Consider the following 18,228-nt stretch of genomic DNA (forward strand, 5'->3'; position numbering starts at 1 on the left):
CTAATTTGGGGTATGTAGCATGTAAGGAAGCTTTACAAAGCACGAAAGTTCGGGTCCCCATTGACTTCCATTATGTTCGGAGTTCGGCGCGAACACTAGTGTTGGGCGAACAGTGTTCGCCACTGTTCGGGTTCTGCAGAACATCACCCTGTTCGGGTGATGTTCGAGTTCGGCCGAACACCTGACGGTGCTCGGCCAAACCGTTCGGCCATATGGCCGAACTAAGAGCGCATGGCCGAACGTTCCCCGAACGTTCGGCTAGCGCTGTGATTGGCCGAACGGGTCACGTGGTTCGGACCCGAACGCGCTCTGATTGGCCGAACTGTCACGTGGTTCGGGTAAATAAATACCCGAACCACGTCATATCTCCGCCATTTGTCTGTGGGTTTAGCTTTGGGTAGGCAGGCAGGGTAGTTCGCGCTCCAGCCACGCTAGCCAGGGTCCCCCCCAGTCATTGTGTGTCACTGCTGGGAACAGTAGTACACCGCTCGTTCAGCCACACTATATAGCATTCTGTGTACTGTTCTGTGTCTGCTGGGAACAGTGGTACACCGCTCGTTCAGCCACACTATATAGCATTCTGTGTACTGTTCTGTGTCTGCTGGGAACAGTGGTACACCGCTCGTTCAGCCACACTATATAGCATTCTGTGTACTGTTCTGTGTCTGCTGGGAACAGTAGTACACCGCTCGTTCAGCCACACTATATAGCATTCTGTGTACTGTTCTGTGTCTGCTGGGAACAGTAGTACACCGCTCGTTCAGCCACACTATATAGCATTCTGTGTACTGTTCTGTGTCTGCTGGGAACAGTAGTACACCGCTCGTTCAGCCACACTATATAGCATTCTGTGTACTGTTCTGTGTCTGCTGGGAACAGTGGTACACCGCTCGTTCAGCCACACTATATAGCATTCTGTGTACTGTTCTGTGTCTGCTGGGAACAGTAGTACACCGCTCGTTCAGCCACACTATATAGCATTCTGTGTACTGTTCTGTGTCTGCTGGGAATAGTGGTACACCGCTCGTTCAGCCACACTATATAGCATTCTGTGTACTGTTCTGTGTCTGCTGGGAACAGTAGTACACCGCTCGTTCAGCCACACTATATAGCATTCTGTGTACTGTTCTGTGTCTGCTGGGAACAGTAGTACACCGCTCGTTCAGCCACACTATATAGCATTCTGTGTACTGTTCTGTGTCTGCTGGGAATAGTGGTACACCGCTCGTTCAGCCACACTATATAGCATTCTGTGTACTGTTCTGTGTCTGCTGGGAACAGTAGTACACCGCTCGTTCAGCCACACTATATAGCATTCTGTGTACTGTCCTGTGTCTGCTGGGAACAGTAGTACACCGCTCGTTCAGCCACACTATATAGCATTCTGTGTACTGTTCTGTGTCTGCTGGGAACAGTAGTACACCGCTCGTTCAGCCACACTATATAGCATTCTGTGTACTGTTCTGTGTCTGCTGGGAACAGTAGTACACCGCTCGTTCAGCCACACTATATAGCATTCTGTGTACTGTTCTGTGTCTGCTGGGAACAGTAGTACACCGCTCGTTCAGCCACACTATATAGCATTCTGTGTACTGTTCTGTGTCTGCTGGGAATAGTGGTACACCGCTCGTTCAGCCACACTATATAGCATTCTGTGTACTGTTCTGTGTCTGCTGGGAACAGTAGTACACCGCTCGTTCAGCCACACTATATAGCATTCTGTGTACTGTTCTGTGTCTGCTGGGAACAGTAGTACACCGCTCGTTCAGCCACACTATATAGCATTCTGTGTACTGTTCTGTGTCTGCTGGGAATAGTGGTACACCGCTCGTTCAGCCACACTATATAGCATTCTGTGTACTGTTCTGTGTCTGCTGGGAATAGTGGTACACCGCTCGTTCGCCACTGTATAGCATTGTGCTCTGTGTCGCTGCTGGGAATAGTGGTACACCGCTCACCCGTCACTGTATAGCATTGTGCTCTGTGTCGCTGCTGGGAATAGTGGTACACCGCTCACCCGTCACTGTATAGCATTGTGCTCTGTGTCGCTGCTGGGAATAGTGGTACTGTATAGCATTTCTGTACTGCCACTGTACTGCTGCCAGTCAGCGTGTACTGTAAGGATAAGTGAAATGAGGAAGAAATCCGGTGAAAGAGGGAGGGGCAAGGGAAGAGGTGTTTCCCCTGACGGTTCACGTACAGGCCACAGGGGAGCACCCAAGAAAACCCACTCAATACCGCCCATGTTGTCCAGGACAACAACCCTCACAAATCCAAAAGAACAGGACCAGATAATTACTTGGATGACCTCTCAAGCGTCCAGCAGTGGGTTAAGCAGCACCAGCACATCACGCACGAGGTCCGAGTCCTCAGCCAGTTACAAGGAGCCAGTGGGCACAAAGCTGACACAACCGGCAGCGACACCACGCACACAACTGCCAGATAACCAGTCCGATGAATTACCTCAGGACACAATGGGGTATTCGCAGGAGCTATTCCCAGCCCAACAAACTTCCACCTTTCAAAGGTCAATGGAGGAACAGCCAGAAATGTTGTGCCTGGATTCACAACCGTTAACTGTGGGAAATGCACCGCGCACTGAAATACAAGGCGAGTCCGAAGAGGACTCGGAAACCCAAATCCCAGAGCAATTTGGGCAGGAGGGGTTGCAATTGCAGGAGGTCGGCCGACAAGATCTGGAAGACGACGTTGGAGTGTGCTGCGCAGAGGTTGTTGTGGGGAGCTCTACTCCACGGCGGTGGCCCACAATGACATATGACGAGTTTGAGGAGATGGAAGAGGAGGGTATGGACAATGTGGACAGAGACCCAGATTTTGTTTGTGAACGAGAACATCGCCGTCGTAGCAGCAGCACAGATGAGTCTGTTGAAGAACACACTGCTGCACGAGTTCGCCTTGTGCCACAAGGTAGGCGGCGCGCAATTTCAGGCACCACAAGCGTGGAAGTTCAAGTGAGAGGCAAAAGAGGAGCAAACAGAAATCGCCAGCAAGGAGGCAGGTGCTCCAAAGTCTGGGCTTTCTTTGAAGACTGCACTGAGGATGTTACCATGGCGATTTGCAAGGTGTGCAAGACCCGCCTGAGCAGGGGGAAAAATATTAACAACCTCTCCACCACCAGCATGAGCCGTCACATGCTATCCAAACATCCCACTCTTTGGGCAAACGCGTCAGGACAGGGTACCAGAAACAACACTGCCTCCCTTGGGTTCACCAGACTCACCACCAGACCCGCCTCAGCAGCAGCAGTAGCCCAGCCATTGCGTGGTTCACAACATTCACAAACATCAGACGACGCTGACACTGTCACTTTCCGGAGTAGTGCTCTTGAGGTCTCCCAGTGTTCATCAAACACAACAACCAACAGCCCTTCCGTGTGCAGCGCTACGGTTCAGTTGTCTGTGTCGGAGATGTTTGAGCGCAAGAGGAAATTGCCAGCAAATGACCCCCGGGCCGTGGCAGTAACAGCCAGCATAGCCAAGCTTCTGGCCTGCGAAATGCTGCCATATCGATTGGTGGAGACAAACAGCTTCAAGGGCATGATGTCAGTGGCCATCCCACGTTACGTGGTTCCCAGCCGCTACCACTTTGCACGCTCTGCAGTGCCTGAGTTGCATGAGCACGTGGTCAGCAAAATAACCCGAAGCTTGAAGAATGCCGTTGCCTGCAAGGTTCACCTCACCACTGACACCTGGACGAGTGCGTTCGGCCAGGGTCGATACATCTCCCTTACCGCGCACTGGGTGAACCTTGTGGAGCCTGGCAGCGATTCCTCACCTGCTACGGCACGGGTGTTGCCCACGCCACAAACAGCTGCACCGCCGTCCCTCCCACTGGATAACAGCAGCACCTACCTCTCTGACTCCTTCTCCTCCAACGCATCTCAAAGCTGTACCTCATCCGGAAACGCTAACCCAGCAGCAGTAGGATCGTGGAAGCAGTGCAGCACAGCTGTTGGCATGCGTCAGCAAGCGTTGCTGAAGCTAATCTGCCTTGGGGATAAGCAGCACACAGGGGAGGAAATTTGGAGGGGAATAAAGGAACAGACGGATTTGTGGCTGGCACCGCTGGACCTGAAACCGGGCATGGTTGTGTGTGATAATGGGAGTAATCTCATTCGCGCTTTAAGGTTGGCTAAGCTGACACACATCCCTTGCCTGGCGCACGTGATGAACCTAGTAGTTCAGCGGTTCCTGAGGACATACCCAGGCGTGCCCGATCTGCTGTTGAAGGTGCGTCGAGTGTCCAAACATTGTAGAAATTCCAGTACTGCTTCGGGGGCACTCGCCAAGATGCAGGAGCGCTTCAATCTCCCCCACCATCGCTTGCTGTGTGATGTCCCTACGCGCTGGAATTCTACGCTGCACATGCTAGCCCGCTTTTGCGAGCAGAAGAGTGCAGTGGTCCAGTACATGACGGCGCAGTACCGAGGCGCATCCGGCCAGCTGCCAAGCTTCTGTGGATCCGATTGGGCCAACATGTTGGACCTCTGCCAAGTCCTCCAAAATTTTGAGCAATCCACATTGCTTGTGAGCAGTGACAACTCTTCAGTCAGCATTACCATACCACTGCTGTGTTTACTGAAGAGGTCGATGTTAAAAATCAAGGAAACAGCTGTCATGATGCAACTGGGGGAATCTGAAGGAGAAAACGATCAGCGTGATGGTACCAACATCAGGCCATCCGCCTCAGGGAACGCTGGCCCCAGCAGCTATGACGAAGAAGAGGAGGAGGAACAGCTGGAGTTGGAGCAGGAATTTCATGCCACCACTGACGAGGGCCAGAGCGGTGCACGTTGGACTTCCACAATTCAACGCGAATGGTCAGCAGAAGCAGACCAGGAGGAAGGTGACGACTATGATGCATCACAACAACTATCACAACGCTCACAAGAGGATGATGAGGATTCTGGTAGGACTCTGGCACACATGGCTCAATTCATGCTAGACTGCATTGAACGTGACCCACGCATTGTGCGCATTCTGGACAACACCAATTACTGGGTTTATACCCTTCTGGATCCACGGTACAAACACAATGTTCCAAAACTGCTTGAAGAAAGAGTCAGACAGGTCAAAATGGAAGAATACCAGCAGGCCCTTGTGGAGACTTTAGAGAGGAGATTGACATCCTCCCCCTCCTCTAGCCAGTTGTACGCAGACAGACTGACTTCCGCAAACCCAGGACGACCAGGAGGGCAGCAAACAACGCAAGCCGCAGCTAGTACCCAAAAGGGAATGGTATCGGCAGTGTCCTTGGAGTGGGAAAATTTTCTGACACCCATGCAGCCGCAGCCCACTGAACAGCAAGCGTGCAGATCCACCTCCAACACCGATCGCCTGGAGAAGATGGTCAAGGACTACATGTCAGATGGCGTAGCTGTGTCGAACCATCCATCTGCACCCTTCAACTATTGGGTATCGAAGCTAGACACCTGGCACGAACTGGCAATGTACGCAATAGAGGTGCTGGCTTGCCCGGCAGCCAGCGTTATGTCGGAACGCTGTTTCAGTGCTGCCGGAGGCATCGTCACAGATCGGCGTATCCGCCTCTCTACAGAAAATGCAGACCGTCTGACTCAAATTAAAATGAATCAATCCTGGATTGGAAATGACTACGCAACACTCCAGGACCCCAACCAAGTAACATGACCAATGAACATCTGGGATGGTGTTGCGTTTCCGGGCCCTGTTTATTGAACCTCTCATCTGTATTACATTTATGACTGCATGGCGGCAAAAAGCATTGCTGCTATATCCGCACGCTTTTTGTCCACATGCAAGGCCTGGGTTGTTGTGTCTCACAAAGCGTGGCCTTCTCCTCCTGCGCCTGCTCCTGTTCCATCACGTCTGCTGCTGCTGGGTTAGCGTTGCCGCGTGGTCCCTGTTTATTGAACCACTTATCTTTATTACATTTATGACTGCATGGCGGTACAAAGCATGCTATCCGCACGCTTCTTGCCCTCATGCAAGGCCTGGGTTGTTGTGTCTCACAAAGCGTGGCCTTCTCCTCCTGCGCCTGCTCCTGTTCCATCACGTCTGCTGCTGCTGGGTTAGCGTTGCCGCGTGGTCCCTGTTTATTGAACCACTTATCTTTATTACATTTATGACTGCATGGCGGTACAAAGCATGCTATCCGCACGCTTCTTGCCCTCATGCAAGGCCTGGGTTGTTGTGTCTCACAAAGCGTGGCCTTCTCCTCCTGCGCCTCCTCCTGTTCCATCACGTCTGCTGCTGCTGGGTTAGCGTTGCCGCGTGGTCCCTGTTTATTGAACCACTTATCTTTATTACATTTATGACTGCATGGCGGTACAAAGCATGCTATCCGCACGCTTCTTGCCCTCATGCAAGGCCTGGGTTGTTGTGTCTCACAAAGCGTGGCCTTCTCCTCCTGCGCCTGCTCCTGTTCCATCACGTCTGCTGCTGCTGGGTTAGCGTTGCCGCGTGGTCCCTGTTTATTGAACCACTTATCTTTATTACATTTATGACTGCATGGCGGTACAAAGCCTGCTATCCGCACGCTTCTTGCCCTCATGCAAGGCCGGGGTTGTTGTGTCTCACAAAGCGTGGCCTTCTTCTCCTCCTGCGCCACCCTCCTCCTGTTCCATCACGTGTGCTGCTGCTGGGTTAGCGTTACCGGTCCCTTTTCCTGGAACCTCTTATATGTATTACATTTATGACTGCATGCCGACAAAAAACATGTTACCTGTGCAAAGAAAACAGACATTTCCCGCATTTAAAAGACAGTTTTCCCTTTGAAACTTTAAAATCGATTTTCTCAAAAACTATAAGCTCTTTTTGCTAATTTTTTTTTCCTCTTGTACCCACTCCCAAGGTGCACATACCCTGTAAATTTGGGGTATGTAGCATGCAAGGAGGCTTTACAAACCACAAAAGTTCGGGTCCCCATTGACTTCCATTATGTTCGGAGTTCGGGTCGAACACCCGAACATCGCGGCCATGTTCGGCCTGTTCGGCCCGAACCCGAACATCTAGATGTTCGCCCAACACTAGCGAACACCCGAACATCACGGCGATGTTCGGCGAACGTTCGCGAACCCGAACATCTAGGTGTTCGCCCAACACTAACAGAGGCGCCAGAAGAATAAAAATATCTAAAATGTTTAAAAATAGAGGAGGCAGTGGTGGACTTACCTCCTCGAAGCAGGCACAAGATAAAAATATTGTAGAATCAATAAGGTCCTTTATTTATATACTCCAAAAAGATCATCTGGCAGAGGCGCTTGGCTCAATCTCAGACATGTTGTGTAGTATATGCTCTAGCCCATTGCCTGAAGAAGCAGGGTCATTCCTGCAAAATGTGTTGTATGATCTTTTTGAGAGTATATAAATAGCTGACTTTATTGATACTACGGCAATTTTATCTTGCGTCTGCTTGGAGGAGGTTAGACCACCACTGCCTCCTCTATTTTTAAACATTTTAGATACTTTTATTCTTCTGGCGCCTCTGTACACTGATAGCATTATACAAGTCCACCCTTGGTGGAGGGGTGTGATCCCCTTTTTTTCCTGATCTACAGAGAATTACTTCTGAATCCTGAGTGGGGTCAGGTCTCATCTCCCCACCTGCATTTACTGTGGTTGCCTGTGAGGTAACTATGACTTGTGATTTTACTGCATTTACTCTATCATCTCCAAGTCCTCAACTACCAGTACATACTACCCTATACTTGGCTCTTGGTGTCCCTCTTTTGTTCTATACAGGAGATGGCTACCTATACTGTGGGTACACATGTTGACTATCTATACTTGGGGTGACTACCTATACTGCGCAGACACATCATGGCTACCTATACTGGGGGTGGGGTCTCTGACTGGCGAGGGGGTTAAGGGCCACAAAATATGTGCTGCTTGGGGCCACAAAAACATTAGCAACAACCCTGGACATCTACACATTTACACACATTACGGTGATCTAGGTGAGACAACCCACTGTCACCCTCCTCACCCCATAACCATCCCCCCCCCCCATAAATAAGTTGTACATATCAATTTCTAAACAGACTATTGAGGCCCATACAAATGCCAAATTAAACTAGGCTGAGGTGGCCGATAACGACTGCTTCTGCCAAGAATCCAGCATGTGTTTGGAAGCAACCAATGCAGTGAGAAATTGACTCTTATTGAAGCATTTTAGGTAATGAGGTAAGGAGAGATGCATAATGCTTTTATAAACACACATGGGAGGGAATGGGAAGAGTTACATAAATTGGGAGGAAGATGAGGAAACTGTTGAGCTGCAGTATTGGCTGTAACGAGTTAAACTGCTAGCAGAACCGGGAGGAAGGATACAGGGTCTGCTGTACATAAAGTTAAGTATACACATGTTGCAGTTTGTCGTTTAACAGTCAAAGTGTTACAAACTGTTTTTTTCTATTTTCCATCTCCACCCCTCACCAACTGCTCTCTATCTGCCATCTCTCTACTACCTGAACATTCTCTCTTCTCTCATCTCCAAATCCCATTTAACCACCTGTCCTTTGGATCCCATTCCCTCCCTTCTCATTCCACAGGTAATCTCCTTCCTCGGCCCTGAACTAACATTGCTATTTAACCTATCCCTCTCAATTGGCATCTTTCCATCCTCACTCAAAAGGCTCTTGTGACACCACCACTTAAAAAAAAATCTCTAGAGCTCACCACACTCACCAACTACTAGTGTGTAATTTCTACCATTTTGCATCCAACTTACTTGAGTGACATATACATGCAGAATTAAGCCATTATTTATCGACCAATTCCCTGCTTGATCAGTTCCAGTCTGGCTTTTGCTGTAACAACTCTACAGAAATAGCTCTTACTAAAGTGGCCAATGGTCTTCACACAGATAATTCCAAAGGCTATTATTCCATACTCATCCTTCTAGATTTGTCACCAGCGTTTGATACTGTACACTCCTACTGATTATTTAATTGCAGGCATAAAGGCCCTTGGTCCCTCCTGGTTATCTTCCTATCTCTATGGAGGGTCTTTCACAGTCTCTTACTTAGATCAGATCTCTTCTCCTCATACTTTGTCTGTGGGAGTACCTCAAGGCTCTGTTCTTGGCTCATTTCTCATTTCCATCTACATGCACACAGTCTTGGCAACCTAACGAACTCATTTATATGCAGATGATACACAACTCACTGTACCTCTCTTAACCCCAGCCTATGAAGCTCTGCATAATGTCTCTCCCCTGTACATCTCCTGACTAGTTTCCAGAAACCAACCCAACTGCAGTCTCAGATTTTCACATGACTTTCTTCTGTCCTCCTCTAGAATTACCTCCTCGCATTCACCTGTACAAGATTTCTCATGTGCTTCACCCCTCTTCCACCCCTTCCACAACACACCTGTCACTCTTCAACCTTTGAAAACTTTAAATGCTCTCTCAAAACACACTTTTTCCATTGAGCACATGTCCTAACTTAGGATATTCCCCCTTTGACCTCTGGCCAAATTGTACTCCTTACAAGATAACCTAAAAGCACATTGCCCCACCCCTAGGCATGAATATTGTATACTACCCCACCTCTTGCCCCCCCCCCATTTATTTTAGAGTGTAACCTTGCAAGTGAAGGGCTCTCTCACCCTTTTGTGTCTTAGTATTTGTTATTCTTTTGTGTCTTGCAATTTGTTACCGTATTTTTCGGAATATAAGACACACTTTTTCTCCCCCAAAAATAGGAAGAAAAAGTGCTTGCGTCTTATATTCCAAAGGCAGGGAATCCCCGACTTCAGAACCGCAGAACCACCCGCCGATACGAACCGCCGATCCGCCGCATTGTCGGGGACTCGTCCCCCTGTGTGGTCTGCCAGGTCCCCGCTCCTCCGGTAAAAATAACTGCAGAGCAACTCACCTTTCTATGGATTCCAGCGCTGTGTGGTCTGCTGTGTGGTCCTCCGCCTCCAGCATCTCAGCTACACCTGTAAATGAAAAGTTAGCGGCAGAGAAGCTCACTGTCAGGCTTGGAGGTGTATTCTCCACGGTCAGCACGCGATGCATAACCTGACGTGAAGGAGGTACACACACCAGCACAAGGAATCAGGATATCCCCAGTTTAGTGGAGGAGAGGACTGACTCCAATAGGAGATTGTGGCGCACAGAGCCGGTGCAGATCCGAACAGCCACAAACAATACTTTCGTGATAACGTCTCAGCGCAAAGTAGCGCTGAGCGCATAAACCAGAACTGAGGAGATCAGGACAGGTAGACAGAATGAACGCTTGCTTAACTAGCCACTACTAGTGACAGCAAGCGTCCACAACAAGACAGACTGGAATGAGGCAGCCAATGCGTTTGCAGCGATGGCGTGCCTCACAAAGACAAGACAGGATAGTCAGGAAATAGCAGGATCAAGATGGATGAACGTAACACAGATAAATATACAATAAGTATGTTTTCCTAGCGTATTACAATTACAGCTATCAATGAAACTATTTGTAACGTCTGACTAACATATGTGTATATCAGCAAGGAACCGATATATGACATAAGCAGGAACACTGACTAGGACTGGAGCAATACAGGGAACAGGATTCAGAAGGATTCGTTATCTCTTCGCAGAGATGAACGCAATCCACAGACAGAACCAGGAGCAGGATAACTAACTCAGCACGGGTGATCACGATACGCGCAAACTACCAAAACGTGCTGGAAAGCTGACTAACTGAACACAGGATATAAACAGTTCGTGTACGTATATATCAGCGTCACTGATGTATCAACGTAACACGAATACAAGGAAAATAATAAACGTGCTGGTATGCATATATATTGGCAATGAACCAATATATGATGCAAGACCAGCAAAGTATCTTTAGAACAAGAAACACGATCCGGGACTAAAGCAACAGCGAGACAGGCTTAACTGAAGCTATTATAGCCCAAGGAGCCCTGCAGGAAGCAGATCTTTATACTGAGGTCATCCAATGGGAGCAGACATGCAGATTCCCACACAGGTGAATGGTAATTATTCAATCCTGAGCCGGCCAGCATTGCAGAGCCACTGCAGATAGAGTCAGCAACTAGTTTGAGTGCAAACCAATCTATGCAAGCAAATGCATGTAATGACATCAAAAACTGCTCGTCTTCAGTCAAACTGCAGCCAACAATACATGCTGCAGACATGATCATAACATTACCCCCCCCCTTAAAAGCGGATACCAGACGCTTTTCAAAACTGAAATTCCCAACAAAACAATCTGACTGATAATTCATGATGACCGGGACAGCCCGGCAAGACCAAATTCCAGAATCAGTCCCCACAAGACTGGACCCATCAGAACCAGAACCTACAGAACCATGCCCATCAATACTACAAGTCCCAGTGTGACACCCATCAGAACCATGATTTCCAGAAGAAAGCCCTCCGAAACTCTCTGAGCGATACCCACCGCCTTCCAGGAACCGTTCAAAAACGCCAAAGCCTTTGCAATGCCCACCGGAACTGTCTTTACCAATACAAAACCCACTGTTGAACCAGTCCAAGGCACCAGGACAAGTTTCCTCAGAGATCTCCCAGAACACTTCGAAGCTCCAAAGAGATCCCCATAGGTCAGAACGCCCCTTAGGCTCACATGGAGAACTATCAAGAACCCCTATGGAACCTAGGGCAATTCCCGAGTCAGGGCCACAAGGACAAACATCAAGATCAGGGCTTTCAGGGACCAGAACCATCTCTGGGCATGCAGGCAGACTGGCAACATCAGAACATGTTCCCACTAAGGAAGCATTAGAGCACGCTAACACCTTAGACACACTTGGGCATTCTGGCACACAAAGAACATCTGGGCACACTGGCACAAGAGAAACCTCTGGGCATGTCAAGGAACTGTGAGCCTCAGGGTCAGCCAAGACAGGACCGAAACCAGGACTGGCCAAAAAAAAAATCATCATGACTAGACTTCGCAACTACTGGACTTTCACACAAGAATGCAGGATCAGACTTAGATGTCGCTGATTCCAGCAAAGTCAGTAACAAATCAGGTTCAGGGGCACTAACAAGACAGGACAAATCTTCTGATGTATGCACTGAACCAGGTAGGGACTCCACAACTACCTCTGAACTGGACAGAGACTCATCTAATACACTGGATTGGAGCTCATGAGGGGCTGCAGAACAAGTCAGTATTGCAGCAGCCCCCACTGGACTAGGCAAAACTGAGGAATTCCCTGGACAGGAAGGGGACTCTAGAACCTCTGCCACAGCGGCCAGAGAACCAGAATCTTTCAGGATACAGGGCTGGGTTTCAGGAACACTCATCAGACCGGACTGAAATTCTGAGATTTCTATTACCCTTTCCAGAGAATCAGAATCATCCATGTTACAGGGCAAGACTTCTGAAACATTCAGAGGACAGGGCTGAAGTTCCCTATCTACTATAATATCAGAGAGGGACTCAGCATTATTAGCTAAATCAGACTGTGTACAGGGCAAGGTATCAACAACACTTGCTGACAAAGACAATGTCTCAATGGCTTCTGCTTCACTGGGCAGAGATTCATCAAGTTTTATTAGAGCAGACTGCAATTCCAAAACAGCTGCTAAACAAGTGAATATTACTACAACACCCACTGAAGTAAGCAGTGCCTCAGACTCCTCTACTAGAGGGTCGAAGTATCCAAAGTACTGGGTGAAGGATAAGACTCTGCGACCACAGCTTCACTGGACAGGATCACTGAACAGTCCATATTGCAGGGCAAAACCATGGAAGCACCTGCTGGACAGCATAATGATTCTGTGACCTGAGTTTCATTGGAGAGATCTACTGCACAATTCATGGTACAGGGCAAATTTACTGGAACATTTTCTGAACACGGTAAGAATTCTGCGATTTCGGATTCACATAGCAGACGCTCTGAGCTATTCACGAAACTAGAGCGAGGTGTAGAAACAGGAAGATCAAGACACAATGTTTGCGCATCTGAATTACCATTCAATTGGAAAGTTGGAAAATTCAGATGCTGGGGTTCTGAGGTTTCTGGACAGGATTGCTGGGACTCGGAAACTGATGTAGTGCATCTATTGGCATCTGCTGGATCAGACAGGAGTTGAACTTTATTAACACAGGTAATTTCTGCAGAAGTGTTTGCAGAGGCAGGCAAGATTTTTCTGGTGTCTGTTTCACTGAACAAAGACTCATGAGTACTGGCTAGGCTAGACTCAGAAGTCAGCAGGACCTCTGGATTCTCTGCTGAGAAATTTGTGCAGGGCAAGGTTAAGAAAGTATCAGTGGCTTCTGTTTTACTGGGAAGTAACACTGAGTTATCCATGGTACAGGGTGGAGTTACAGGAACATTCACAAGACAAGGCAGGGACTCAGGAAATGGAGAAGTGGGACAGTCTCCAATTGACAGTGTGTCTTCCTTGGTATCAACTGATTGAATCGCATAAAAATCGTCCAAAATCATTTTCCACACATCGATCAATGGAGCCACAAAGTCATACCCACACACACCAGTTTTTATTAGGTTATAGGCAGACTTAATGCATGAATTCAATACGAATTCACTTTTTGCACTGTAAAATTGACAAAATGAACTTGAATCATTCTTCAATTCACAGACCAGGGCTTCCATCTCTCCTTTCTCAAATGGAGGATCCCATGCATACTTAACAGGCTGATCACAGTTTGCAAATGTGGTTGTGGCAGAAACATGTATTGGGTTAATTAGCAGGCGATTGGCAGATTTCTTATTCCTAAGGATCTCCAATACCTGTAGCAAGTGTTGGACTGTAGTGTATGCAAATGTTCCTTGCTGCACGAATAGATTGATCTGTTCAATACTCTGTAATATATCCTCATAATCATACTCAGATAATTCTTTTAAACAAAAATCTTTATTTTCCCTAGCCAGTGATGAAAGTTCATTAGTAGTTTCATAAGTCCATTTAACTCCCCTGAAAGACAATTGCATTTCATTATCTGTTAATGGCAGAATCTGATTACAGGTCTGATGCGCAGTCGCTAAAGATAACGATTCTGCTGATTGGACACGTTTCTTAGAATGTTTGCGTTTTGCCTTAGACCCTGCTGCCTTTGGTGATTTATTCAAAGCTGCAGGAACATTATCAGTAACACTCTCTGCTTGCTGATCATTTTTGCAAGCAATTGAAGGAGCAGCTGATTGGCCTGCTGCCAGGAGTTCATTAAGAGGAAAAGGCAATGGATCTATGCGCAACCAATTGTGAATTACAAAAGCTATAAATTGCAAAGGACTTTGTCTAAACTGAGTGTGATCTAAGACATCGATTGCCCAATCAAAAAGCTTGCCCTTAAAAAGAGCGCAAACGATCCAATCAGACCAGGTAGAAATTGCAGAAGCCCGAAAGTCGGGATTGGCCAGAACTTTAACCAATTCTGATATAAATTTGTCTGTAACTTCAGGACCAAGCTTTTCAAATTTTTTAAAGGAGCAGGACCCCTGACAAACAGTGTCATAATTTCTGGAAATTACCCCCACAATGGGGATTGGTAATGGGGCTATCATAATGTCAGGCTTGGGGGTGTATTCTCCACGGTCAGCACGCGATGCATAAGCTGACGTGAAGGGGGTACACACACCAGCACAAGGAATCAGGATATCCCCAGTTTAGTGGAGGAGAGGACTGACTCCAATAGGAGATTGTGGTGCACAGAGCCGGTGCAGATCCGAACAGCCACAAACAATACTTTCGTGATAACGTCTCAGCGCAAAGTAGTGCTGAGCGCATAAACCAGAACTGAGGAGATCAGGACAGGTAGACAGAATGAACGCTTGCTTAACTAGCCTCTACTAGTGACAGCAAGCGTCCACAACAAGACAGACTGGAATGAGGCAGCCAATGCGTTTGCAGCGATGGCGTGCCTCACAAAGACAAGACAGGATAGTCAGGAAATAGCAGGATCAAGATAGATGAACGTAACACAGATAAATATACAATAAGTATGTTTTCCTAGCGTATTACAATTACAGCTATCAATGAAACTATTTGTAACGTCTGACTAACATATGTATATATCGGCAATGAACCGATATAGGACATAAGCAGGAACACTGACTAGGACTGGAGCAATACAGGGAACAGGACTCAGAAGGATTCGCTATCTCTTCGCAGAGATGAATGCAATCCACAAACGGTAACAGGACAGGATTCAGAAGGATTCGTTATCTCTTCACAGAGATGAACGCAATCCACAGACAGAACCAGGAGCAGGATAACTAACTCAGCACGGGTGATCACGATACGCGCAAACTACCAAAACGTGCTGGAAAGCTGACTAACTGAACACAGGATATAAACAGTTCGTGTACATATATATCAGCGTCACTGATGTAACAACGTAACACGAATACAAGGAAAATAATAAACGTGCTGGTATGCATATATATTGGCAATGAACCAATATATGATGCAAGACCAGCAAAGTATCTTTAGAACAAGAAACATGATCCGGGACTAAAGCAACAGCAAGACAGGCTTAACTGAAGCTATGATAGCCCAAGGAGCCCTGCAGGAAGCAGATCTTTATACTGAGGTCATCCAATGGGAGCAGACATGCAGATTCCCACACAGGTGAATGGTAATTATTCAATCCTGAGCCGGTCAGCATTGCAGAGCCACTGCAGATAGAGTCAGCAACTAGTTTGAGTGCAAACCAAACTATGCAAGCAAATGCATGTAATGACATCAAAAATTGCTTGTCTTCAGTCAAACTGCAGCCAACAATACATGCTGCAGACATGATCATAACACTCACCTACTCGGCGGCGGCAATGATCTGCAGACATCTCGGCCCCGGGCGCCTTCCCCTAGTGACTGCTCCTGCTAATGACTCATTGGGTCATGGGGAATGACTCATTGAACCATTAACAGGAGCCGTCACTAGGGGAAGCTGCACGGCTCCACCTTGTGACGGCTCCTTTTAATGATTCAATGAGTCATTCCCCATGACTCAATGAGTCATTAGCAGGAGCCATCACTAGGGGAAGCCGCCCAGACCGAGATGTCTGCAGATCGTCACCACTGCCGCCGCCGAGTAAATGAGCTTCTCTGCCGCTAACTTTTCATTTACAGGTGTAGCTGACATGCTGGAGGCGGAGGACCACACAGCAGACCACACAGCACTGGAATCCATAGGAAGGTGAGTTGCTCTGCCATCATTGTTGCCAAGGGAGAGCTTCGACATGGGGGGGGGGAGGGGAAGGACAGGATGGGGACTGGGGTGGAGGACGGGTGGGGGGGCACACACATGGACATGCACAGGAGGGGGCACACACAGGAGGACAGGAGGGGACACAGGGACTGGAGGACCACACAAGGGGGTTGAAGGGGACACAGAAACACACACAAGGGGGGCAGGAGGGGACACAGACACATACACACATAGGGGTACAGGAGTGGACACAAGGGGCTGGAGGACCACAGAGGGGGGCTGGAGGAGACGCACAGGACATGAGGGGACACATGGGGCAGGAAGACCACACAAGGTGGCAGGAAGGGATGCCAAACACAGGGGGACAGAAAGGGACACATAGTGGACACAAGAGGACAATGGGGAGAACATGTACTGTACAATACGCTCCTGGAATATGGACGCACCACATTTAGTCTATACTGTATACATTTTTTCCCCAGATTTTTGCCCTCTAAACCTAGGTGTGTCTTATATTCCAGAGCGTCTTATATTCAAAAAAATACGGGTATATATTTTATTAAGTATATCACTTTTGTCACTGTAATTACCAATTCTGCATTTTGTGCTAAATGCCAATTCAATTTGTATATTGGTGTAATCCTTTGCCTGTATTATTTTGTACCACATGTTTGCTCCATACTTTGTACAGCTCCACAAAATATGTTGGTGCTTGATAATAGCCAACTAGATATAGTCTGTGCATATTCTGATTTGTGCAAGTGATCCACTGAATGCTATTAGCTATAACCATTATAAGCTGAGATCAGTGACTGGGGTGGAGTTTTGTAGGTTGGTTGCAAAGAATCAGTTAGATTCATATAAAAAAAAAACATGTATATAGTGTATATATAGTATATACAAAGTTTATGCTGTGTAATCTGTATGCACACAAAAGTTGCTAACATTTTTTACATATGATTCACACATACAAATAATTCAGTTTCAGATAAAACATGTTATTGCTTTGTAAACACAAACTGAATGGACTTCATTCAGAGGAACAGTTCCCATTTTAGACCTAAGCAGCACTTAGCAGGAGATTACATGACCCATTGCTTTCCAGACGCTCTACATTTTCTAACTGATGCCAGTTGGCTGTTGAGTTTGAGAAACACAACCTTCAATTAAATGAATGCATGTTCATCTCATTGTGCCAAACGTGTACTGTAAGTAGTATGAGTTCTCTACAAATATGTATACCGCAAAGAGATAAAATGGCTACCAGCCATACAGTTTAGGACTAGCAATAAAGTGCATCCAGAAGAAGCAATTCACTGCAAGCATGTAGACCTAATCCCCCAGCAATCCGACCTGCCATCTGGTATAAGGAAATATAAAACTGAATCAATGTAGTCAGTTGTTTGTATTTACAAATGTAGGATGACTTTCACAAAAAAAAAAAAACATTCTATTTGTCTTTGAGCACAAAATTCTTAGCTATTAGAGTACCAGTGCTGGTACTGCTTCAAGTGACTATGTCATGTTTTAATTCCAAAGTGTGTAAAATCCTATGTATGAAACAGGAGAGGTTATCTTAGTTTGGGCATACGCCTCACATCATTGCAAAGTGTCACTGTGCAAAGTGCAAAGGGCAACACGGTGGCGTAGTGGTTAGCGCTCTCACCTTGCAGCATTGGGTCCCTGGTTTGAATCCAAGCCAGATTAACATCTGCAAGGTGTTTGTATGTTCTCTCTGTGTGGGTTTCCTCCAGGCACCCCAGTTTCCTTCCACATCCCAAAAACATACAGATAAGTTAATTGGCTTCCCCCTAAAATTGGCCCTAGACTAGGAATTAGATTGTGAGCCCCTCTGAGGAACAGTTAGTGACAAGACTATATACCCTGTACAGCACTGCGTAATATGTCAGCGCTATAGAAATACTCAAATACAATTAAAAAAATAAATAATGTTTTCATTCCAAATTGTGTAAAATCATATGTATGAAACATGTGGGGTTTCCTCTGGGCACTCCGTTTTCCTCTCACATCCCAAAAAACATACAGATAAGTTCATTGGTTTTCCCCCT

Source organism: Hyperolius riggenbachi, chromosome 8 (assembly GCF_040937935.1).
Source record: "Hyperolius riggenbachi isolate aHypRig1 chromosome 8, aHypRig1.pri, whole genome shotgun sequence".
NCBI lineage: Eukaryota > Metazoa > Chordata > Amphibia > Anura > Hyperoliidae > Hyperolius > Hyperolius riggenbachi.